This window comes from Bufo bufo, chromosome 7 (assembly GCF_905171765.1).
Source record: "Bufo bufo chromosome 7, aBufBuf1.1, whole genome shotgun sequence".
NCBI lineage: Eukaryota > Metazoa > Chordata > Amphibia > Anura > Bufonidae > Bufo > Bufo bufo.
Genome location: NC_053395.1, coordinates 150737437 through 150762698, shown reverse-complemented (window position 1 = coordinate 150762698; position 25262 = coordinate 150737437).

Here is a 25262-nt window from a genome sequence, read left to right as displayed (position 1 = left end):
CCTAATTTTTGGGGCCTGTACTCCTAAAATAAAAACTTTCTAGGCTCCAGCAGGGCACATTTTTGAGAGTTTCCCTTTAAGACGCATAAAAATGGCCCCTGATTAAAATACTAATTTTTTTGTGGGAATTTTTGCCATTGATCCCCCTCTGGTATATCACTGTCCATGTTGAGGGACTATTTGTGCACTTCTAGTAAGTATTTGGTGGCTGCAAATACAGTTGCAATAAAAAGTATGTGAACCCTTTGGAATGATATGGATTTATGAACAAATTGGTCATAAAATGTGATCTGATCTTCATCTAAGTCACAACAATAGACAATCACAGTCTGCTTAAACTAATAACACACGAATAATTAAATGTTACCATGTTTTTATTGAACACACCATGTAAACATTCACAGTGCAGGTGGAAAAAGTATGTGAACCCTTAGATTTAATAACTGGTTGAACCTCCTTTGGCAGCAATAACTTCAACCAAATGTTTCCTGTAGATGCAGATCAGACGTGCACAACAGTCAGAAGTAATTCTTGACCATTCCTCTTTACAGAACTGTTTCAGTTCAGCAATATTCTTGGGATATCTGGTGTGAATCACTTTCTTGAGGTCATGCCACAGCATCTCAATCAGGTTGAGGTCAGGACTCTGACTGGGCCACTCCAGAAGGCGTATTTTCTTTTGTTTAGGCCATTCTGTTGTTGATTTACTTCTATGCTTTGGGTCGTTGTCCTGTTGCAACACCCATCTTCTGTTGAGCTTCAGCTGGTGGACAGATGGCCTCAAGTTCTCCTGCAAAATGTATTGATAAACTTGGGAATTCATTTTTCCTTCGATGATAGCAATCCGTCCAGGCCCTGACGCAGCAAAGCAGCCCCAAACCATGATGCCCCCACTATCATACTTCATAGTTGGGATGAGGTTTTGATCTTGGTGTGCTGTGCCTCTTTTTCTCCACACATAGTGTTGTGTGTTTCTTCCAAATAACTCAACTTTGATTTCATCTGTCCACAAAATATTTTGACAGTACTGCTGTGGAACATCCAGGTGCTCTTGTGCAAACTGTAAACGTGCAGCAATGTTTTTTTGAACAGCAGTGGCTTACTCTGTGGTATCCTCCTATGAAATCCATTCTTGTTTAGTGTTTTACGTATCGTAGATTCTCTAACAGGGATGTTAGCATATGCCAGAGACTTGTGTAAGTCTTTAGCTGACACTCTAGGATTCTTCTCCACCTCATTGAGCAGTCTGCGCTGTGCTCTTGCAGTCATCTTTACAGGATGGCCACTCCTAGGGAGAGTAGCAGCAGTGCTGAACTTTCTCCATTTATAGACAATTTGTCTTACCGTGGACTGATGAACAGCAAGGCTTTTGGAGATACTTTTATAACCCTTTCCAGCTTTATGCAAGTCAACAATTCTTAATTATAGGTCTTCTGAGAGCTCTTTTGTGCAAGGCATCATTCACATAAGGCAATGCTTCTTGTGAAAAGCAAACCCAGAACTGGTGTGTGTGTTTTTTATAGGGCAGGGCAGCTGTAACCAACACCTCCAATCTCATCTCATTGATTGGACTCCAGTTGGCTGACACCTCACTCCAATTAGCTATTGGAGATGTCATTAGTCTAGGGGTTCACATACATTTTCCACCTGCACTGTGAATGTTTACATGGTGTGTTCAATAAAAACATGGTAACATTTAATTATTTGTGTGTTATTAGTTTAAGCAGACTGTGATTGTCTATTGTTGTGACTTAGATGAAGATCAGATCACATTGTATGACCAATTTGTGCATAAATCCATATAATTCCAAAGGGTTCACATACTTTTTCTTGCAACTGTATGACCTGAAGGTTTTTCAGGTTCGCCTGCCATTAAAGTCAATGGGGCCAGCCGCAAACGCGCGGTTCGCGAACATTTGATCGCGAACCTGAAACGTCCCGGCCGATGTTCATCCATCACTAGTCACTACAGGTTTGGCAGTTTTTCATCTTTGTCTGTATATTGGGATGAGCTGTATTACAGCATGATCAGAGTTCCCCAGAGCTGCTCTGCTGACAGAGTGATACGAATTCTTAGTCGTAGTGTAACAGTGGTCAAGTGTATTACCTTCTCTACTTGCTCTTGTGACGTGTTGCCTGTATTTAGGAAGTTATTTGTTTAGGTTAGCACTGTTGAAATCCCCTAGTATGATAAAAAAATGAATCGGGGTACCTCCTTTCCGCCTCAGTGATTTGATTTGCGAGTTTTTGGAGCGCAGGCTGCATCCATGTTTGTGGAGGGATGTACACAGCAACCAGAATAAATAAAGAAAAATTACAAGGTGAATAGTAGGATCTGCAGTTTATGAAGAGTGTTTCCAGCCCAGCCGAGCATATCCTCATAATAACTGTAACATCCATACAGCGCTTACCATTAATATAGAAGCAGAGTTTTCCACCTTTGGTTTTGCCAGAGATAAGTGGGTCCCGGTCAGATCTGTAGAGTGTAAATCCATTAATCTGCAGAGCATTGTCTGGAATAAGCTCAGACAGCCAGGTTTCTGTGAGAAAAGAGCGGCAGAGAGATAGAAGTCCTTCTTTGTCCTGGTCAGTAGTTGAAGCTCATCTAGTTTGTTGCATATCGACCTGACATTAGAGAGTATGATTCCAGGCAGTAGAGAGCGCAGTCCTCTACGCCGAAAGGGAGCCTGGATCCCGGAGTGCTTGCCTCTTCTTTTAAGCTTCACTGCCTGATTCAGCACCGTGGCTCCACTGGTTAGAATCCCGAGAAGGTCAAGAGTAATGGCAATGTTGATAACAACAGGGCAGTCACCAGTTCATTGCGGACAGATACAGTTCAAGATATGGTCAGGATTGAGGGAATGGTAAGTGCTCCAATAATCCGCACCAGGATACCCAGTTACAGGTTGTTGAGTTGTGGACATTCAGCGTGATATTAGCCATTTGTGGAACATTTTGGATCGATAAGTTGATTGATTACCTTTGCATATATGCAAACAATTCTTCTAAGGGGGAAAAATTACTCAAGATTATTTTGTAACAGGATCATTAATTTTTTTTTTTATAATGTTGCCCATACAAGGTGCCACCCAGCTGTGGGAATCTCTAACTGCCAGGCTGCACCTGTACTTGCCATTTGAAACATTGGCAACTACAGGTGCAGCCCCAGAAACTAGCAGTAATCCACGGCCAGGCGCACTGTGTTTGGCCACCTTAAAATGAATAATCCATTGCTGGTTAGACATTATTTTTCATTATAACACTCATACAGCACACAGATAGTTAACTGTTATTATGATCTTTCCTTTTTGCTATGAATGACTCTTCAAATATGCTTTCCGACCGCAGTGTTCAGTCTGTAGATTCTCCCCCATCTTGGTCACTGGTAACTACTAGTAACTACTCAAAGGCACAGACTTTACCCACCATTGAAATTTGATAATGTTTAGAAAAATGCAGAGGTAAGCTATTTTTTGGGCCTCTATCACTGCCCGATCCATCTGATTTCATAAAGTTATGTTTAAAAATGTTAATTTTAGATGTTAATTATAGAGCTGGAACAAAGCATTGGTTATAAAATGGTTGGCTCAGGTTAAATCTCGCCATAATCACACGTTTTGTTTGCTCCCTGTTATTTAAATTGCTGCTTAAAGTACAGAAATATTTTGGTAGTGCCATGTGGACTGTCGCTTGTTTTGAAGTGATACTACCAGGCAAGAATCGCGTACATTATCAGACAGAGGTGTGCAAATTATTCTGACCAAAATTGCTTTGCTTAACTCCCCAAATTGTTTTTGCAACTATAGAAATGCTATTTTATGCTACCATGTATTCCAGTTGCACATGGAATGTGATTTACACTACAGGTATGTGGTCAGAAACTGTGTAAATTCTTGTTTTCTGTATGGCTGCAATTGACTTTGTAAAACACATTTAGGCAAAGGCGTAGCTGTCGAGTTGAGGAGTATATATGTACCAGATACCATGTAGCAGTTGGAGTGCCAACAAGCCAATCTTCCCTTCCTGGGGTATTTCGATACAGGGTTAGGGTACGGCCACACATGGAATAATTGCTTTAGATTCTCTGCAGTGAAATTTCGTGCAGATAATACAGTGTATTTACAGTTCAAGCAAAGTAGATGAGATTTTAGAGATATCATCCACATTCTGCAGAGAAAACTTACAATGTAAACTGATTTGTGCTGCAGGTTTTCAATGCAACGTTGCTACAGGTTTTACCTATGGTTTTCACCCTTTGCAATGCAAATGTGAAGTGTGTCGGCAGCCCACTGCATAAGGGGTTAATGTGCTTGGTTCACCTATTTTCCTTCCCAAAGGCTATACGTACAGAGATGGGGTTAATTGTTATGCCCTATAGATAGTTGCTGGGTGTGGGCTGGTCCCACCCCTCTCTGTTTGAATGAAGCTTAGTGCTGTCCTGTGCGTGAGCAGAGTGAGTTGCAAGGACTCCAGCTCTCTGAGCCTAGAGCACTTAGCAACGTGCCAGGCCTGCGGGGAAGAACTGCTGGATATAACAGAAGGTTTAGTGGCCATACAAGGAGAGTGATGAATAATTGTCAAAGAAGGTAACACATATACTATGCCTCAGGTTTGCTGTATGTGTGGTTTCTGTGTCCAGGATACTGCTGTCTTTCCACTGCAAACAGCCTTGCGTGTACTATCTTCCCTATTTAGAGCCTGTGTGAGGTGCCCTCCATAGATTCTGTCCAGCCTCTCCTCACACATCTGCTGTGTACAACCTCCTGCTTCTACTGTATCTCTAGCACTAAGACCTCTTTCACACAAACGTTTTTTTTCCCGTTTGCGTTCTTTTTTTTTGCGGTCCGTATACGGACCATATACGGACCCATTCATTTCAATGGATCCGCCAAAAAAACGGAAGGTACTCCGTATGCCTTCCGTTTCCATATTTGCATTTTTCCGTTCCGTTCAAAGATAGAACATGTCCTATTAGGCTCCATTCACATGTCCGTAAAGTGTTTTGCGGATCCGCAAAACACGGACAGCGGCAATGTGCGTTTCGCATTTTGCGGACCGCACGTTGCCAGCACTAATAGAATATGCCTATTCTTGTCCGCAATTGCGGACAAGAATAGGACATGTTCTATTTTTTTCGTGAACGAAAATGCGGACCTGGAAATGAATGGGTCCGCAATTCCGTTCCACAAAATGCGGAACGAAATTGCGGACGTGTGAATGGACCCTTATTGTCCGCATAACGGACAAGGATAGTACTTGGGGAGGGGCCAGCTGTTCCATTCCGTATTTTTTGAGGATCCGTTTTTTGTGGACCGCAAAATACTGAAAAAGCCATACGGTCGTGTGCAAGAGGCCTAAGATATTGGACGGGCAGAGCAGAAATCGGAGCAGTGCTCTGATGGATTTATGTCAGGTTCAGCACCACCAGCAGCTACACTCGTGGACAAAATTATTAGTACCCTTCCGTTAAAGAAAAACCCACATTGGTTGCTGAAATAACTTTAAACTGACAAAAGTAATAATAAATAAGCATTTACTGAAAATTAGCTAATGTAAATCAGACATTGCTTTTGAATTATGGTTCAACAGAATATTTTAAAAACACAAAGGAAACTGGCCTAGACAAAAATGATGGTAAACCTAGAAAAGATTGAAAATAATGTAACTATGTTAAACTAAGATGTGTCCTGTAATTAGCATCACAGGTGTTTTCAAACTTGTAATCAGTCAGTCTGCCTATTTAACACGTTAGAAGTTGTCATTGTGATATCATGGTGTGTACCCCACTGAACATGGACCAAGGAAAGCTAAGGAGAGAGTTATCTGAGGAAATTAGAAAAAAAAAAGTTAGCATTTGTCTGTTTACCGCAAATAAAAAACCACTTGTTTGTTAAGAGTTGGATTTCGTACCTATTTCTTCAGTTCTTAACACAGCTATGTCTCAGGCTGTAATCCAAGCTCACAACAGGTGGAACAGGTGAGAGCTGCTTTTTCCTGTGTTATAAGAAAGAAAATTATATACAAATATGTTAAAGGTAGAGATGAGCAAATCGAAGCTGACGAAATAAAATTTGATCCAAATTTCCGGAAAAATTCAATTCGCAACGAATGCGAATTTCCTCGCGCTTTGTGGTAACGAATCTCAATTTTCCTAAAATGGCGGCTACACGTGTGAGGACTGAGGACATGGGGCAAGGAACTCTGGGAAGGCAGGATCACCCAGATTGACATGCCTGCATGCAGCCAGCCCTGTGATGTCACAGCCCTTTAAATACGGCAGCCATTTTAGATTCTGCCATTTTCCAGCGTTCACAGTGTGAAGGCGGTAGGGACAGCAATTGGAAAAACCTCTATGTTTAAAAAAAAAAAAAAGGATTTATACGTGCAAGGAAAGGATAGGGAGGAATAATTTCACAGTATCTTAGTGCAGGGAGAGACGTCAGAATGCGCTAGTACATTGATAGGAAAGCGATTTAAAAGTGCAGGGAACGATTATTTGGGGATCCAAATAGTCATTAGACAGCTCTGTCATTTCAGCTTTTTGTTATTGGGCTGCAAAGTGTTACGTTGAAAAGCCTTTAGTGGCTTATATCTTAGTATCTTATTCAGTACGACAAGAAAAATATATACGCATTTCACTTCTGCAGTTATTTCTGTTTAAAGCGCATAGGCGAGTATTACAGTAAAAAAAGAAAAATATATACGCACTGCACTGTTGCAACTTCATGGTAAGAGCGTATAAGGGCGTGGTTCAGTACAACAAGAAAAATATATATCAGTTCATTTCTGCAGTTTTTTCTGTTGAAAGTGTATAGCGGCGTATTACAGAAAAAAAATATATATATATGCACTGCACTGTTGCAGTTATTTCTGTTTAAAGCGTATATGGGCTTATTACAGTAAAAAAAAGATAAATATATATGCACTGCACTGTTGCAGTTATTTCTGGTGAAAGCGTATAGGGGCGTATTTCAGTCCAACAAGAAAAATATATACGCATTTCACTTCTGCAGTTATTTCTGTTTAAAGCATATAGGGGCGTATTACAGTAAAAAACTAAAAATATATATGCATTGCACTGTTGCAGTTATTTCTGGTGAAAGCGTATAGGGGTGTATTTCAGTCCAAAAAGAAAAATATATACGCATTACACTTCTGCAGTTATTTCTGTTTAAAGCGTATAGCGGCGTATTACAGGAAAAAAAAGAAAAATATATACGCACTGCATTGTTGCACTTATTTCTGTTAAAAGCGTATAGGGGCGTAGTTCAGAACTCAAAGAAAAATATATACGCACTGCACTGTTTGATTGTTTTCTAGCGTATAGTGGCCTATTTCAGTCCAACAAAAAATATATATACGCACTGCACTGTTGCAATTATTTCTGTTTAAAGCATATAGGGGCGTATTACAGAAAAAATATATATATACGCACTACACTGTTGCACTTATTTCTGTTGAAAGCGTATAGGGGTGTAGTTCAGAACTACAAGAAAAATATGTACGCACTTCACTCTTTAATTGTTTTCTAGTCAAAGTGTATGGTGGCCTATTTCAGTCCAACAAGAAAAGTATGTACGCACTGCACTGTTATTTCAGGTGAAAGCGTATAGGGGCGTATTACAGTAAAAAAAAGAAAACTATATACACACTGCTGCAGTTATTTCTGGTGAAAGCGTATAGGGGCGCAGTTCAGTACAACAAGAAAAATATATACGCATTTCACTTCTGCATTTATTTCTGGTGAAAGCGAATAGGGGCGTATTTCAGTACTTCCAGAAACATATATGCGCATTTCACTCTTTAAGTTTTTTCTGATCAAAGCGTATAGGGGCATATTTCAGTACTACTAGAAAAATTTATTCTCAGTGCATTTCTGCAGTTGATTGTGGTGAAAGCGTTTAGTGGACTATTTTAGTACAAAAAGAAAAATATATTTGTCGCTTTTAGGGGTGTTTTAATTTCCGTTTAATTTGTGTAGTTCAGCTACAAGTATGTCAGGCAGAGAAGTGCCAGGCCATGCTCAGAGGAGTGGCAGAGGCCTGAATGTTTTGGGCACAAGCAGAAGTCGCAGCAGAGTAAGGGGGCGTGGCAGCAGGAGTTGCAGCGAGAGGCCTGAGCTCCCGGTGTCATCTAGTGGTCGTGTCTTGACCAGCAACCCAGCGGTTTTTGATTGGTTAAATCGGTCATCCACATCATCCCAAGTGACATCAAACACCCCCAGCTAACAGTCGTGGGTTCGTCACACACAACCCTTAGTTGGCATGGCCCGGGAGCAGGCCCTGCGCCCTCACCTGTCCTCAACCTGCCTTTGTCCTTTTTTGTACCCTCACCGCGAGAAGTACTATATGCTGTGGCTCAGCTCCACTTTTCAGCAAGGAAGAGCTACTAGAGGACAGTCAGCAGTGACTGGCCAGCCAGGATCCGGAGGAGACATCAGCCGCTTCCTCCGCTAGGCGGGCAAGTAGTGATGAGGAGAGTGGCACAGGAGCTTGTGTTGCGAGGGGGTCATCAGTGACGTGCAGACACTACTTGATGATGATGAAGCCGATCGCACTTGGGAGCCGGGTGCAGAGGGGGCTTCATCATCATCAGGAGAAGAGGTTGGCAGCTTGCCTGTGCGGCAGCAGCTGGGCCAGCTTCGTGGTAGCATGGCTGGGAGTCAGAAGGGTGGCAGCAGTTGCAGGTCGGGAGCCCACCTGCTTCGCAGCAGCCTACCTGCCTGGGAAGTAGTGGTGCAGGGGCAGCGGCAGTAGCAGTCAGTCAGTGCAGACTGTTGGGGGTAAAATCACCTACTCGGCGGTGTGGCAGTTTTTATTAAGCTGCCAGAGTAGGTTAACGTGACCACATGTAGAATATGTGGGCAGAAGGTGAAGCGTGGCCAGGGTGCCAATGTTGGCACTACAGCCCTGCGTCAACATATGCAGAGTCACCATGCAGTGGCATGGGAGAACCATGGCTCCGATGTGGTGGTCCAGTCTGCCACAGCTACCGCTGCATCACTCAGTGGCATGCACCCGGTTTCACCCAGTCAAGGCTCCACCACCTCAGCCGAAGGGAGCTGTCTGTCATTCCCATCTTCTGCTGGTCCAGATGCTCCTGCTCCTACTCCTCGTCAGTCATTCCGTCAGCAATCGATCACCGAAGCGATTGCCAAGAGACAGCAGTATGCGTGCATGCATCCAACGGTGCAGAAGCTGAACATGCTCCTGTCCAAGTTGCTGGTGCTGCAGTCCCTCCCTTTTCAAGTGGTGGACTCTGCACCTTTTAGAGAACTGATGGCTGGTGCCGAGCTGAGGTGGATAGTCCCAAGCCGTCATTTCTTTGCGAAAAAGGCAGAACCAGCCCTGCACAAATATGTCAAACAGAAGGTGGGCCAGTCCTTGAGCCTGTAGGTGTCTGCCAAAGTGCACGGCAGCGCCAACATGTGGAGCTGTAACTATGGTCAGGGTCAGTACGTGTCCTTTACGGCCCTCTGGGTGAATGTAGTTCCTGCACAGCCACACCAGCAACTTGGCCAGGTCACGCCGCTTCTGCCTCCACGTTGTCACACCGTTGGTCCTGCGACAATGTCCGCCTCGGACTCCTCATCCTCCACCGTGTCCTCAGCCTCCACTGCAGGGACAAGTCACAGTGCCCTCTTCCAGCATACCACATGTGTAGGGCTCGGTGGTGTCATGCTGTTCTGCACCTGGTTTGCCTTGGCGAACGGAGTCACACAGGGGAGGAACTGCTCCGAGTGATGCATCAAGAAATCGAATCCTGGCTTTCTCCATGTAAACTGAAAATCGAAACCATGCTGACCGACAACAGGAAGAACATGGTGTCAGCACTGGGTCAAGGAAGGCTGAGCCTTGCACCTTGCATGGCACATGTGTTCAATCTGGCTGTCAAGCGGTTCCTGAAGTCTTCCACCCATCTGCAAGACATCCTAAAAATGGGCAGGAAACTTTGCATGCACTTCAGCAACTCATACACCGCAAAGCACAAACTCCTTGAGCTGCAGTGGCAGAACGGCATCCCCCAACATAGGCTGATATGCAACATTTCCACCCGTTGCAATTCCACCCTCCATATGTTGGACCGACTATACGAACAGAGAAAGGCCATCAACGATTTCTTGATGATGCAAGCAAATAGAAGTACTCCACTGTGTAACTTCGATGTCAGCCAGTGGCAGCTCATGCATGACACACGCCGTTTGCTCAGGCCATTTGAGCAGGCCACGTTATTTGTCAGTCACCAAGACTACGAAATGAACAACGTCATTCCACTGCTTCATGTCCTGGAACAGATGCTGGTAACTATGGCTGGTCAGGGGACAGGAGACGTGGCGCCTTGATGTCACGACCACATGAGCCCTGTGGGGGCTGAACTGGAAGAGGGGGAGGAGGACATTGGAGCACAGGCAATGTGTAGAGAAATGGGTGGTTTTTCTACTCAGCTGACAGGAGAGGAGGAGCAGGAGCAGCCAGAAGAGCTACAGGGTGATGAGGAAGACGAGACAGAGGACCTGGCCACACCGTGGCAGTATGCAGTCGAGATGGAGGCAGGGAGTCCCTCCGAGTCACTTGCACAAATGGCACGACGCATGCTCACTTGCTTGCGTAGTGACAGCCGAATTATCACCATTCGGAAAAGGGATGACTTCTGGCTCTCCACCTTGTTGGACCCTCTCTACCAGTCCAGAATGGGGGCCTTTTTTACACCCACTGAGAAGGAGGACAAACTGAACTGCCTATCTGCGCCATCGTCCATCCTTTCGCAGGTCTGACCGGGGGGCCCTCTGCGCTCACATTCCACTGCCATGGCTGCTGGGGAGGGGTGGGTGGCAGGAGCAGTACCAGTTCCATCAGCAGCAGCCTGAGTCTACAGTCACTGATGAGTAGCTTTCTTCACCCGCATATAAAAGAAACTACTTACCAGTAGCAGAAGGTAGTCCTGGAGCAGGACCTGAACCAGCAGGTGGTGGCATACTTGGACAGCACCCTGCCACCCAACATTGAACATCCGCTGGACTACTAGCTGGATTTGTTCCCGCAACTAGCAGAGTTTGCCCTGGAAAAGCTGTCCTACCCGGCCAGTAGTGTTGCATCAGAGCAGGTTTTTAGTGCGGCAGGGGCAATAGTTACCCCAAGGAGAACTCGCCTGTCCACCCAAAATGTGGAGAGACTGACTTTTGTCAAGATGAATCAGGCGTGGATCAGCCAGGATTTACAACCACCAATTCCTGATGGATCAGACTAGATCAGCCATGGTGCCACACCAACACTTTGATAAAAGAGACCGGTTTCTTCTGGCTACTTCCCTCAGTTACTACTCTGATGCTGCAACCCTCCTGATGCCACACATCTGATGCCAAGTCCTCCTTATTTCACCCACCTTCATCAGCGGGTACTGGTATTGCCACCCACCACCCCACCCCATCTCCAGACTATGTCACCTTGCCACTCTGTGGTATCCTGATGCTCCTGCTGCTACTGCCATTTCCACACTATGTCACCTTGCCACTCTGTGGTCTCCTCATGCTGCTGCCAACTCCACACTATGTCACCTTGCCACTCTGTGGTCTCCTCATGCTGCTGCCATATCCACACTGTCACCTTGCCACTCTGTGGCCTCCTGATGCTGCCGCCACCTGCAGACTATGTCACCTTGCCACTCTGTGGTCTCCTCATGCTGCTGCCAACTCCACACTATATCACCTTGCCACTCTGTGGTCTCCTCATGTTGCTGCCATATCCACACTATGTCACCTTCCCACTCTGTGTCCTCCTGATGCTGCTACCACCTCCAAACTATGTCACCTTGCCACTCTGTGGTCTCCTCATGCTGCTGCCATATCCACACTATGTCACCTTGCCACTCTGTGGTCTCCTCATGCTGCTGCCAACTCCACACTATGTCACTTTGCCACTCTGTGGTCTCCACATGCTGCTGCCATATCCACACTATGTCACCTTGCCACTCTGTGGCATCCTGATGCTGCCGCCACCTCCAAACTATGTCACCTTGCCACTCTGTGGTCTCCTCATGCTGCTGACAAATCCACACTATGTCACCTTGCCACTCTGTGGTATGCTTCTGATGCTGCTACTACTGCCATCTCCACACTATGTCCCCTTGCCACTCTGTGGTCTACTGATGCTGCTTCTGCTTTCGCCATCTCTACACTATGTCACCTTGCCACTCTGTGATCACCTCATGCTGCTGCCACCTCCAAACTATATCACCTTGCAACTCTGTGGTCTCATGCTGCTACAGGAAGATTTAGACTAGCACATTCATATTCATAGTCACAGGTGCATATCCATAAAGCAAGCATGGTTGATAAAAGAATAACGGTTGCACAACTTTACACTTACAAACAATAAAGCTGAGAAATAGGAATCATTCTAAATTAAAGTAGAATTATGCCTACTCTAAATGAAAAAATGGAAGCTCTTTGAGCACATTTTGATCCCTAGTGTTAGGGACCCGTCTGCGGAAGCCACCTTGACGCCTGGTAGATGGGCCCGATACAAGTTTGATCAAAATATGTTCAAAGAGCTTCCATTTTTTCATTTATAGTAGGTATAATACTACTTTAATTTATAATGATTCCTATTTCTCAGTTTTATTGTTTGTAAGTGTAAAGTTGTGCAGCCATTATTTTTTAATCTCCTCATGCTGCTGCCATCTCCACACTATGTCACCTTGCCTCTCTGTGGTCTTCTGATGCTGCTGCTGCTACTGCCATCTCCACACTATGTCACCTTCAGGGGCGTTGCTAGGTCAAAACATTCGGGGCCTGGGCCACTGATGTTTTGTCCCAGGCCCAGAATGTCTTGCCTGCCAGCTAGATACAACTGAATTGCTGTCCTCAGGACGGCAATACAATTGAATCTAATGCAGTGGAAGATCTGAAGGACCTGTGGCGACATCACAGGTCATGTGACCAGTAAAACAGGCAGTAGTTGAGAAGGACCTGCCATGATGTCACCATCATGTGACCAGTGCAGGGGAGGATGGCATTAAAGAGGAGAAGTCTTGGGGGAAGAAGCTGTGGTAATCTCTGCTACAGGAGGAGAGGTTAGTGAAGGAAGAGGCAGAGCAATGATGTGAGTTGTTGTTATTTAACTGGGACTGTATGTTAGGGCTGAAGGAAGGGATGTTATTTACATGGGACTGTGTGTTGGAGGTGGCTGGGGAGGGGGTCATGTTATTTACATGGGACTGTATGTTGATGGTGGCTGTAGTAGGAAGTGATGTTATCTACATTTGACTGTATGTTGCAGGGGACTGGGGGAGGGTGGGATGTTATTAACATGGGACTGTATGTTGATGGCGGCTGTGGGAGGGAGGGATTTTATTTATATTGGACTGTATGACGGAGGGGGCTGGGGGAGGGAGTGACGTTATTTACATTGGACTGTATGTTGATGGGGGCTGTGAGAGGGAGTGATGTTATTTACATGGGACTGAATGTTACAGGGGTCTGAGGGAGGGAGTGATGTTATTTACATGCGACTGAATGTTGAGGAGGCAATGTTATTTACATGGGACTGTATGTTGAAGGTGGCTGAAGGGGGCAATGATGTTATTTACATGGGACTGAATGTTGAGGGGGTGATGTTTACATGGGATTGCATGTTGGAGACGACTGTGGGGGGGGTGATATTATTTCCTTGGGACAGTATGTTGAAGGCGGCTGGGGAGGAGGTGATGTTATTTACATGGGGCTGTATTTTGGAAGGGGCTGCAGATAGAGAGGGATGTTATTTACATGGGACAGTAAATTAGAGGGGGCTGGGGAGATGGTGTGATGTTATTTACATGGAACTCTATGGTGGAGGGGGGAAAATAGTGTTATTTACATGGGACTGTATGTTGGAGGGGCTAAAGGGAGGGCAGTGATGTTCTTTACATACAATTCCCACATGGTTAACACTCCTTTTTTCTGAGATTTCTGAGTTTGGTTATCTAATCTAAGCAAACACCTTCAATTGCTTTTCAATGGCTTTTGTCTCAAGATAATGAAATGAGTTAAGAAATTTGAGTTAACAGCGGGAGTGCTAACCATGGTACATCTGTAGGACTCTATTTTGGAGAGGGAAGGAGAGATGGTGGGATGTTATTTACATGGGACTGTATGGTGGAGCGAGGATTATAACTACAGGAGGTACTGCAAATCCAGGGGACATTATAGGTGTTATTACTGCTGGTGGCTCTATAGGAGGAACCTATAGATCCTCCTTATTTTTACTAAGAGCACTATGGGGGCCTTATTATAGGTGTTCTTATTACTACTGAGGGGTCTGTAGAAAGCTTTATTACCACTGGGGAACAATAGGGGGGCTTATTTCTACTGGGGGCTCTGTGAGGGCATTATTAATACTGGAGAGCTCTTCTACTAATAGGAGCACTCTTGGGGAGCATTATCACTGTTGGGGGCACTGTAGGGGGCAGTATTACTAATGCGGGCATTCTGGAAAGGAATTACCATTGGTGGGACTTGGAGGAGCACTATTACTATGGGGGGCACTCATATTTCTTCAGGATAGTATTTGGGGGTATAGGGGAGCACAGTGAGCAGCAGGATAACACTGTGGGGGCTCCAGGTTGGGGGATGATGATAGAAAAGTGAGGAAGCTAAGATGTCTGTGTGTGACACTCTGCAGAGACGAGGCGCGACTGAAAGAAGTTGTCCAGACAAAATGGAGAAGATGATGACAGAAAAGATCTACATCGGAGGAGACGTTACCTGGGAGGATTTCTCCTGAGGAAGGGGGTATCTACACAGCCCCCGAAACTCGTTGAGCCTTGATTTAATAAAAGGAATTTTCCAGAAGCCCCTCGCGTGGTGATTGCGGTTTGTTCCTACGACCCTACAAGCGATCCTGGCCGGGGGAGTTTAGCCTTTGGGTGTTTTATGCTTATCCCTCAGACTATCTCCCCCTGTGAAGTGAGTTACTTTTATGTATAATTCAATTTCATTTGATTTAATCTCTATTCAATTAGTTTTTATTGTTTACTTGTTTTATCCATTGATTTTAGCTTATAATTGCTACCATGACTGAGGGTTCCTAACCCCCTCCACCAGTATACCTCTACTAAACGCACGGCCGCCGTTCTTTCCACAGGCCGTGTGTATATATATATATATATATATTCTAACCAACCACTCTTTTACAGGATTAGATCCCTTTTTACCACTGTACCCTTTTCCATTGTATAATAGGTGATTGGCGCCGACTGTGTGGCTGGTTCATTATCTTGTTTTTAAGTCCATGCGCTTAGGCTCTAGATGTGACAGGTATGTGCTGCTTTATAGCAAGTACAGCAAAATGCGGTGTGTGGGGGGAGGTGGCGACTTAGAGAACTGGGCCATATTCATTGGGGCTTGGGCCCCGGATATTTTGAGACCCTAGCAACTCCCCTGGTCACCTTGCCACTCTGTGGTCTCCTCATGCTGCTGCCATATTCACACTATGTCACCTTGCCACTCTGTGGCCTCCTGATGCTGCCGCCACCTCCAAACTATGTCACCTTGCCTCTCTGTGGTCTCCTCATGCTGCTGCTGCTACTGCCTTCTCCACACTATGTCACCTTGCCAGTCTGTGGTCTCCTCATACTGCTGCCAACTCCACACTATGTCACCTTGCCAGTCTGTGGTCTCCTCATTCACGTGTCATCTCTGTTTTACATCCACTCCTGTTTTTTTTTTTGCATTTGCAATGCTGATGGATTATTGACCAAATGCTGACCGAGTGAAGGCGGATGCTCCACAGACTGAATCAGTTTTTTGTGGGTTATTGTTTTGACGGATCAGAGGAATGGCAAATTAATCAGTGACGTCAACACAAACTTACTGCTGACACCCTCTCCACTCTGTCAGGGGGCTCTACTTGTATAAGCGTTTAATAGAACAGGTTCTGTAGACATCTATGTGGAATCAGCTGATGACGGTGTAAAAGGAGTGCGCTTCTTCTTGACGCTAACATTGACCTGTAAGGCTGTTCCTACTTGAGTTATTTGGTCAGATTTGGCCCCGTGACTGCCCAAATAAGTGAAGTGTGCAGTGATTCTAAGAGTGACGCCTGTCATGTGCTTGTCATACTGACTCGCAGTATTGTTTCACTACCACAGCAGACTCCCTATGCATGTCACTGCAAGGCACAGTGTTCTAAACCCCTATAAAAGCTCTCTGCAGCCCGGAAATAGCCATTTTTAATGCGATTCGCCACAAATAAATTTGGATCGAAGCAAATTTTTCAGAAAAATTAGGCGAACCAGCCGAATCAAATTTTTGAAAAATTTGCTCATCTCTAGTAGTAAGTTAAAGTTACCATTATTTTTGTCCAGTCCAGTTTTATTAGTTTGTTTTATAAATTATTCCGTTGAACCACAATTCAATGCATGATTTTCATTAGTTGATTTTCAGTAAATTTTTATTTATTATTAAGGTAGCCTTAAGGGTCCGCCTGTGAGATCCGTTTCAGGGCTCTCACAAGCGGCCCAAAATGGATCAGTTCAGCCCCAATGCATTCTGAATGGATAAGGATCCGTTCAAAATGCATCGGTTTGGCTGAGTTTGGTCTTCGTTCCGCTTTTGAGGCGAACACCAAAACGCTGCGTGCAGCGCTTTGGTGTCCGCCTAATGATGCGGAGCCAAACGGATCTGTCCTGACTTACAATGTGAGTCAATGGGGACAGATCCGTTTTCACTGACACAATATGGTGCAATTGAAAACGGATCCGTCCCCCATTGACTTTCAATGTAAGTCAGGACGGATCAGTTTTGACTTAGACTTTTTTTTTAAAGAATTATGCAAACGGTTCCGTTCTAAATGGATATAAGCATTTGCTTTATCAGTACGGATCCGTCTGTGCAGATACAAGACGGATCCGCACCGAACGCAGAAGTGAAAGTAGCCTAATTTTGTCATTTTCATGTTATTTCAATGACCATTGTGGTTTTTTTTTTCTTTAAAGGGATTTTGTCACCTCGTTTTAGCTTATAGAGAGGCGGACATGCACGGCTAGATCGCCGCTAGCATGTCCGCAATATACCTGTCCCATAAAGCTGTGTCCTTTTATGCTGTTTAAAAATGATTTTAGAGATGAGTAAATGAGCCTAGTAAGGTGCCCAAGGGGCTGTACTAACCTTCTTGGTGCCCAGCCATGCCCCCCTGTGAAGGAGCCTAGCACCGCCTGCGTCCTCCGAATTTCCTCCTTTCTTCACAGTTAGATTGCTGTAATCTCGCGATGTGCGAGCTCGCGCTTGCGCAGTGCCGGTATAGTGATCCTACCCTGTGCTGGCATCAGCCTCAGGGAAGGAACTGTGCATACGTGAGCTCGCGCATCGTGAGATTACAGCAATCTAACTGTGAAGAAAGGAGAAGATTCGGAGGACGCAGGCGGTGCTGGGCTCCTTCACAGGGGGGCGTGGCTGGGCAAGAGGAAGGTTAGTACAGCCCCTTGGGCACCTTACCAGGCTCATTTACATATCTCTAAAATAATTTTTTAAACAGAATAAAAGGACACCGCTTTATGGGACAGGTATATTGCGGACATGCTAGCGGCGATCTAGCCGTGCATGTACGCAGCTCTATAACCGAAAACGAAGTGACAGAATCCCTTTAAAAGTAGCAACAATTTTGTCCATGTGTGTAGATGAAGTTCTATACACACACATTTGAGATAATGCACCTGGGGCGTAAAAACCCAAGAGCAGAATATAAAATCAGTGATACAGTCCTAACCTCAGTATCTGAGGAAAGGGATTTAGGGGTCATTATTTCAGAAGACTTAAAGGTAGGCAGACAATGTCATAGAGCAGCAGGAAATGCTAGCAGAATGCTTGGGTGTATAGGGAGAGGCATTACCAGTAGAAAGAGGGAGGTGCTCATGCCGCTCTACAGAGCACTAGTGAGACCTCATTTGGAGTATTGTGCTCAGTACTGGAGACCATATCTCCAGAAGGATATTGATACTTTGGAGAGAGTTCAGAGAAGAGCTACTAAACTGGTACATGGATTGCAGGATAAAACTTACCAGGAAAGATTAAAGGACCTTAACATGTATAGCTTGGAAGAAAGACGAGACAGAGGGGAGATGATAGAAACTTTTAAATACATAAAGGGAATCAACAAGGTAAAAGAGGAGAGAATATTTAAAAGAAGAAAAACTGCTACAAGAGGACATCGTTTTAAATGAGAGGGGCAAAGGTTTAAAAGTAATATCAGGAAGTATTATTTTACTGAGAGAGTAGTGGATGCATGGAATAGCCTTCCTGCAGAAGTGGTAGCTGCAAATACAGTGAAGGAGTTTAAGCATGCATGGGATAGGCATAAGGCCATCCTTCATATAAGATAGGGCCAGGGGCTATCCATAGTATTTAGTATATTGGGCAGACTAGATGGGCCAAATGGTTCTTATCTGCCGACACATTCTATGTTTCTATGTTTCTACATTTGGCAGGAAGGAAAGGAAATTTTTTATGAAGACTGTTTAGAAAGTTGCTTAATTTAGCATTTAGCAAGCAAATGAAGTATAAAAAAAATAAGTCCAAGGATGTCCATAGTCTTTAATAGTTATAGAGAAACATTTCATACACATGATTATTGTCTAATAGTTCAAATGGTCCAAACTTTTGTAGCATGTATGTTTTAGGTATAAATGTAGTTCGCAGTGAATCACTGTTAATGGTAAAAGTAAATCATATTATAAAAGATGGCTGTGGAAGAATATAGCTTTTATCTTAGTATTAATTTCCAATAATATGTCCCCTTTTGAGTCATTTAACCTCTTGGCACCCCCTGATGTAATAATACTTCAACAAAGAGCAAGAGGCGTATGGAGCAAAATTTACAAGCAGATCCCATATGTGCTGTCTAAATATTGTTCTGGAGTAAGTTGTCAAGACGTGCAGTCAAGATAGTCAAGCCAGAGAGAAAATACACAATACATGTAAGATCCTCACCTGTCTCCCACTCCGGTGTGACCAAAAAGGGTCCTCGTGGAGCTGCGGGACAGGTTACGCGTGTCTCCATTGATACACCAGCTCCGACCCCTTTGGGAACCGACGTGGGCATGCGTTCGCACGTGCGCCGGAGGGGAAGACCGCATGGCTTTCGGGGACAGCTTGGCCGGGCTAGTGGCAGTACGCTGCGGCCGAGCTTGTCTCCGGTGCCTATTGCCAATTCCATTCCGGTGTCCATGTCGACGTGCTCGTGCACTCTTGCAGAGCCTGACGTGCATCCGTGTGTACGTTTAAAGACGGGTTCGCAAGAGGATATGCGGTCGCGCATACGCGCTTCGCCGACCAGCGAAAGGAATAGCACCTGGCTGCAAGTTCAAAGTAGACTAGGGGGCCGGCATTGGTCTAATTGACTGCCGACCAAAGCCTTGTACATAGGTGTAGGGCAGGATCATGACCTATGGGGAGTGGACACTTGGCGCCCTGGGATTTGTTAGCAGGCACATAAAAGGTGGCCTCCCAGGTCAGTCAGTGCCCACTGTTATCCTTCCTTATCCAGGTGCAGGTCAGTACTGCTAGCTACTGACTGAAGATTGCTGGGACTCCGTCCGTTCCAGTGGGACCCAGGACCCGGGACTTTCTGTGACGCATCCGTTTACCTGGCAAGTTGCACTTCGTTTTTTGTTTGCCTTGTATTTGCCCAGTGAAGTTTACCTGGACTTTGTTTATTCTGTTAATAAACCCCTTTGACTTCATCCTCACTGGTCTGTTTCGTTGGTGCCTTTTGCATTACAATACACGTGTTAATTAGAATTATATGCATTTCATCATGACAATCCTTTTTGTTAGAAGGGTCCAGGTCTAGATTATAAGGAGTTAAAAGATTGTCCCACTGTTGAAATCCCCATCAATCGGCTTAAATTTGAGGAAGAAACCAGGCGTCAAGGGTTGCATACCCCTGCAGTGCCACCAAACAGGAGAAGCTAAGCATTACTTAGTGCTCAATAGCAGTTATGCAAAGATATGCAAGTTTCTCCAGCGTAAGGGATACTTTATTTTAGCTGGCCTGTTCTTTGGCAAATAGAGAGAGGCATAGCAAGCAGGGGTGCAGGAGGAGAAGTGATTGAAGGCCAATTCACATGGTGGGGTTCACAAGGTAAGGATTGCCACTCTCTTCTTGTATCTCTCTTCTCTTGTATCAGTGTGTCACAGTTGAACTCCATAGTTGAGCAGAGAGCAACATACCCCCTGCCTTACAATTCGCCATCGTGTAAGCTGCAACCCACTTTAGGTCTGTGGCTGACAGTACACCAGGACCAAGCAGATGATCTAAGAATCCATGCACAGGCAGCAAGATGACTTCATCACATCATGGTGCCTGCATCAGGATGCTAAATGTACAGGCACTCAGTTGCAGCTCTGGTCAGCAGATCATGGTGAGGTGAGTACAATTTTTTTTTTTTTTTTTTTTTCTGTGGCACAAAGGTGGCAATCGTGTGTAGGGCACTTATAGAGCCTTACTACCTATTAAGAGGACACATGGGGAATTACTACTTTATACAAAGGTGTACATATCATATGTACAGCCTGTGCATAATAATTGTTTTAAGAGGCCTCTAACAGAATTACAACTTTTCAAGGGGGACACTCAGGGACATTATGACTTTTTAGGGGTCACTCATGGGTCATTATTACTTTCAAAGGGACATACAGGGGGCATTATTACTGTCTATGAGGAGAAAGGGGCACTGTTTTTAAGAGGTATTGGTTATTTTCTATGGGGCACACAGCAAGCATTACTTCTTATTCACAAAGGTGCATAAATACTTTGTAAGGAGCATGACATTGGGCCTTATTACTTTGTAGGGGCACAGATGGCTCATTATTACAAGGTGGAGTACTGAGAAAATAAACATTATCCTGTGGGGTACAAAAGATGGCTGATCGGTGGACATGTTTAAATGGGGCAATAGTCGGGAACAAGCATTAGCCTGTGTAAAAGAGTCTTAAGAATTCCCCACCAGAGTGATGGAAAAGTGCTTTCTAAACTAGACAGACCTTTTAATTTGGAATTTCATATTCTTTGGGTAAACAAGTTGATTAGCTGAATACTCAAAACTATGATAAGGATAGTATCCTAGGCACACTGGTCACTCATATTTTGCCATGGAAGGCTACTTTCACACTAGCGTTCGGGGCTCCGCTTGTGAGTTCCGTTTGAAGGCTCTCACAAGCGGCCCCGAACGCATCCGTACTGCCATAATGCATTCTGAGTGGACGCGGATCCGCTCAGAATGCATCAGTCTGGCAGCGTTCAGCCTCCGCTCCGCTCAGCAAGCAGACACCTGAACGCTTTCGGGTGTCCGCCTGGCCGTGCGGAGGCAAGCGGATCCGTCCAGACTTACAATGTAAGTCAATGGGGACGGATCCGTTTGAAGATGACACAATATGGCTCAATCTTCAAACGGATCCGTCCCCCATTGACTTTCAATGCAAAGTCTGGATGGATCCGTCTGAACAACTTTCACACTTAGAATTTTTTCTAAGCTATAATGCAGACGGATCCGTTCTGAACGGATACAAACGTCTGCATTATAGGAGCGGATCCGTCTGTGCAGACATCAGACGGATCCGCTCTGAACGCAAGTGTGAAAGTAGCCTAATACTGTAATACTCATATGATGTGTTTACTATAAAAGTAATACAACTGCCATATTGAAAACTCATATAACATGGCAAACTGCATGGTGCTTGAATATGAGTAACGTGATATATTAAAAACATTCATATTCTTATGGTAAACAGGTTAATTAGCTGGATACTGAAAGCTATGTTGAACATAGTATCCTGGGCACACTTTTTGCCATGTAATGCTGGTATGATGTTTTTACAACTAAAGTAATATAACTTCATTATGTTGATAAGTCACATAACACACCAAACATGTCCCTGACTTTGAGTAGTGTGGTATAATAAAAACATGAATACTAAAGGAGGTTGGTAAGCCAGCAGCCTCTGCATTAATAGCATTTCAACATATCCTTTCGCCAGGAAGTAGATAGTTAATTTTTATTTTTAGGTGGTCGGATCATTTACATCCCCAGCTAGCTACCCCTGCAAAATATATTGCCATGCAACTCCGTTATTACTTGTCCATACACTCTAAATGTTCCATTTAACTCCTTTAGCTGTCAATACAAGATAACTGTGTCATATAACTAATCTTCCAATTGCTATTGCCTCTCTTGTTATTTGCTATTACATTCATTTTCTTTAGTCTTGAAATTTCAGCCATCAGTGTGTTATGTTCTTACCCCTACATTCCCCTCTCATTTCCTGTCTTATGATGTGACTTTATGCTAATTGCATAAAGCGCACTATATAAATAAAAGTAATAACAGTAAATCCAATTTCTTCCAAGCAGCTCATGGAAAACACTAAAACATTTGTTTTATAATATGAGATTATTTTAATAGCTTTGCGAATTTAGGCAAGAAATATATAACCATAAATCTAACAGGATGAAGAACATGCACAGCTCCTACCATTTTCCCTCTTCAGGGAGAGATGTTTATTCACAAATTTGTTCATGTCTGACACAACATTTCTTACACTTGAATTCCCTCAGACCATACAGCAGACATAATTTGATCTGAAGGCTTAAAGTGACCTGTGCTGGAACATGAAGGGACATAGCGAAGAAATTAATTATTCTACATGCCATCGATTAGGATAACAAATAGGAATACACCTTAAAATTGAGGAGGACTTTGTTTTAAACATAAAAGCTCATCAGATTTTGAGACCTTTTCGAAAGCACTAATATTTTGGGATGATTGACATGAGGTTATGTCCATGAATGGGAGAGAGAATTGGATTTCCTATATGAATTCTCGACTTTTTTTTAGCTTATTATGTTTAATTTTTGCAAACGTTTTTTAAAAATCTCATTATAAACCTATCGTTCTGTAGACTGGAGAGGCATGGAACACGATTTGTGACCATGTGAGATCATAAGCATGTTTGTGGTACAGAATATTACAGTACTATTATATATGTCATTATCCTCTATGTGGACAAGTGCTGAAAGCTGATCTAGGCATTATTGAAGATTTGTAGTACCCAACCCATCTAATTTGGGCTCATTGTAAAGCAAAACATCTAAAAATCTAAATTTCACTGTTACTTACTGGCCATGTGTTTGAATGTGTTTACAAAATGCACTGTAATTGTGTATTTGACCTTATTATGTATAATCATTGCACCCAGATAGAAATGTCAGTGTCATGTCAGGGTTTACATCCAGCATTTCTCAACAAGATAATGCTCGCCAACATGCAAAGGTTGCACACTTCCTTGTCATTTTCAGTCCCCAGATTTATCGTCAATCTAGCATTTATGGGATCAGCTTGGACTCCAGGTTCCGTAACCTATGAGTAAGCAGTATCTGCAAGCCCAGTTGCAACATCAGTGGGCCGCAGAATATTATATGGAACCTGTATGCCTCCAAGCCCAGTATCTCATCTTGTATCCAGGCTAGAGATGGCCCAAAATGCCATCAATTGTATAGGTTTCCACAAAAAAAATGTTTTCTTTCACTCTAATACAGTGATCACTTACATATATCATCATTACGTTCACACATAGAACGTTGTATTTGTTTCCAACAAGTCATTTTTGGTGCATTACTTGGTCATAATATATGGGTAAATAAGTTCAGCTTGCATAATTTACGTGCACGAAAGAAAATAACTGTGACACACACACTGGGGTCAAAGAAAATCGTTAATTTCTAACGATAATTTGTTTTCCCTTAGTCCCAACAGCAGCACAGATGGGGTTAACTGCCCCCCGTGGACTGGTAGGATCGGCGGAATTTTTAATGAGCCCAAAGAAGAACCAATAGAAGAACTCCAGCTCCCTTAAAGGGAGGGGTTCGCCCCCCAGCCCAGCGTGTTTATACCAAGAAAAGGTACTTAGGGCGGGAAAATTTGTGTGCTGCTGTTGGGACTAAGGGAAAACAAATTATCGTTAGAAATTAACGATTCCCTTACGTCCCACCAGCAGCACAGATGGGGAGATAGCAAGAAGAATCCCCTAGGGAGGGTCCTCACGCCCGGCAGAAGTAAGAACTGTCTGCCCAAAAGCCGAAAACTCTGCTACCTTAGCATCTATTCTATAATGAGAGATGAAGGTTGATTCAGAGCTCCAGGAAGCCGCCTTACAGATCAACTCTAGGGGGAGAAGACTTCTCTCCGTGACAGAGGTAGCTACGGCCCTAGTAGAATGGGCCCTCACAAACTCCGGAGGATCTAAGAATTGGGAGGTGAAAGCTTCCCTAATGGCTTCCTTGATCCAGCGACTAATAGTAGTTTTAGACGCCTTGCGGCCTTTAGACTTACCGGCAAACAGGATGAAGAGGTTTTCATCTATCCTGAATTCTCTGGATCTATCCACATAGATCTGGAGGCATCTCGATATGTCCAGTGGATGTCGGACTGGAACATCAGAGGAGGAGGCGGAGAATAATACAGGTATAGAAATTACCTGATTGATATTTTGAAAAGTTGGAACCTTAGGTCTAAAATAAGGTAGAAATTTTAAAAGGACTCTGTCCTGTAAGAAAATGATGTATGGGTGTAAAGCGGAGAAAGCTTGTAGCTCCGAAATTCTTTTGGCTGAGGTAATAGCCAGAAGAAAGACCACCTTGAGTGTTAGAAATTTAAAGCTTGCCTCCTCCAAAGGTTCAAAGTGGGGAGATGCTAACCCCTTGAGAACTACTGATAAGTCCCATTGGGGAACGGGTTTCAGTATCGTAGGCTTCAATCTTTCTGCTCCCTTAAGGAAGCGTTTGATGAGCGGGTCCCGAGAATATGGCCTGTTGAGACAGGCCGAGATGGCAAAAACTTGGACCTTCAGGGTAGAAGGGGAGAGACCTCTTTCCAACCCATCCTGGAGGAATTGTAAGATCGCAGAGAGGGGCGGATCTGCAGACGCCACCTGGTTGGAACTACACCATGAGGTGAAGTTCCTCATGATCCGGGAGTAGGCCTTTTTGGTAGACTCTGCTCTAGAATGCGACAAAGTTCTCAGGACCGACTCAGAGAGCCCATCCACTCTGGGAAGGGACTGATCAACCTCCAGGCTGTCAGGTTGAATCTGTGCAGATCTGGGCAGAGATGCGTGTCCCACGACACCAGGGTCTGCTCCGGGGGGAGTTTCCAATATTGTCCCCGACTCATCTGAATGAGCTGGGTAAACCAGGATCTCCTGGGCCAAAATGGTATGATGGCTATTACCG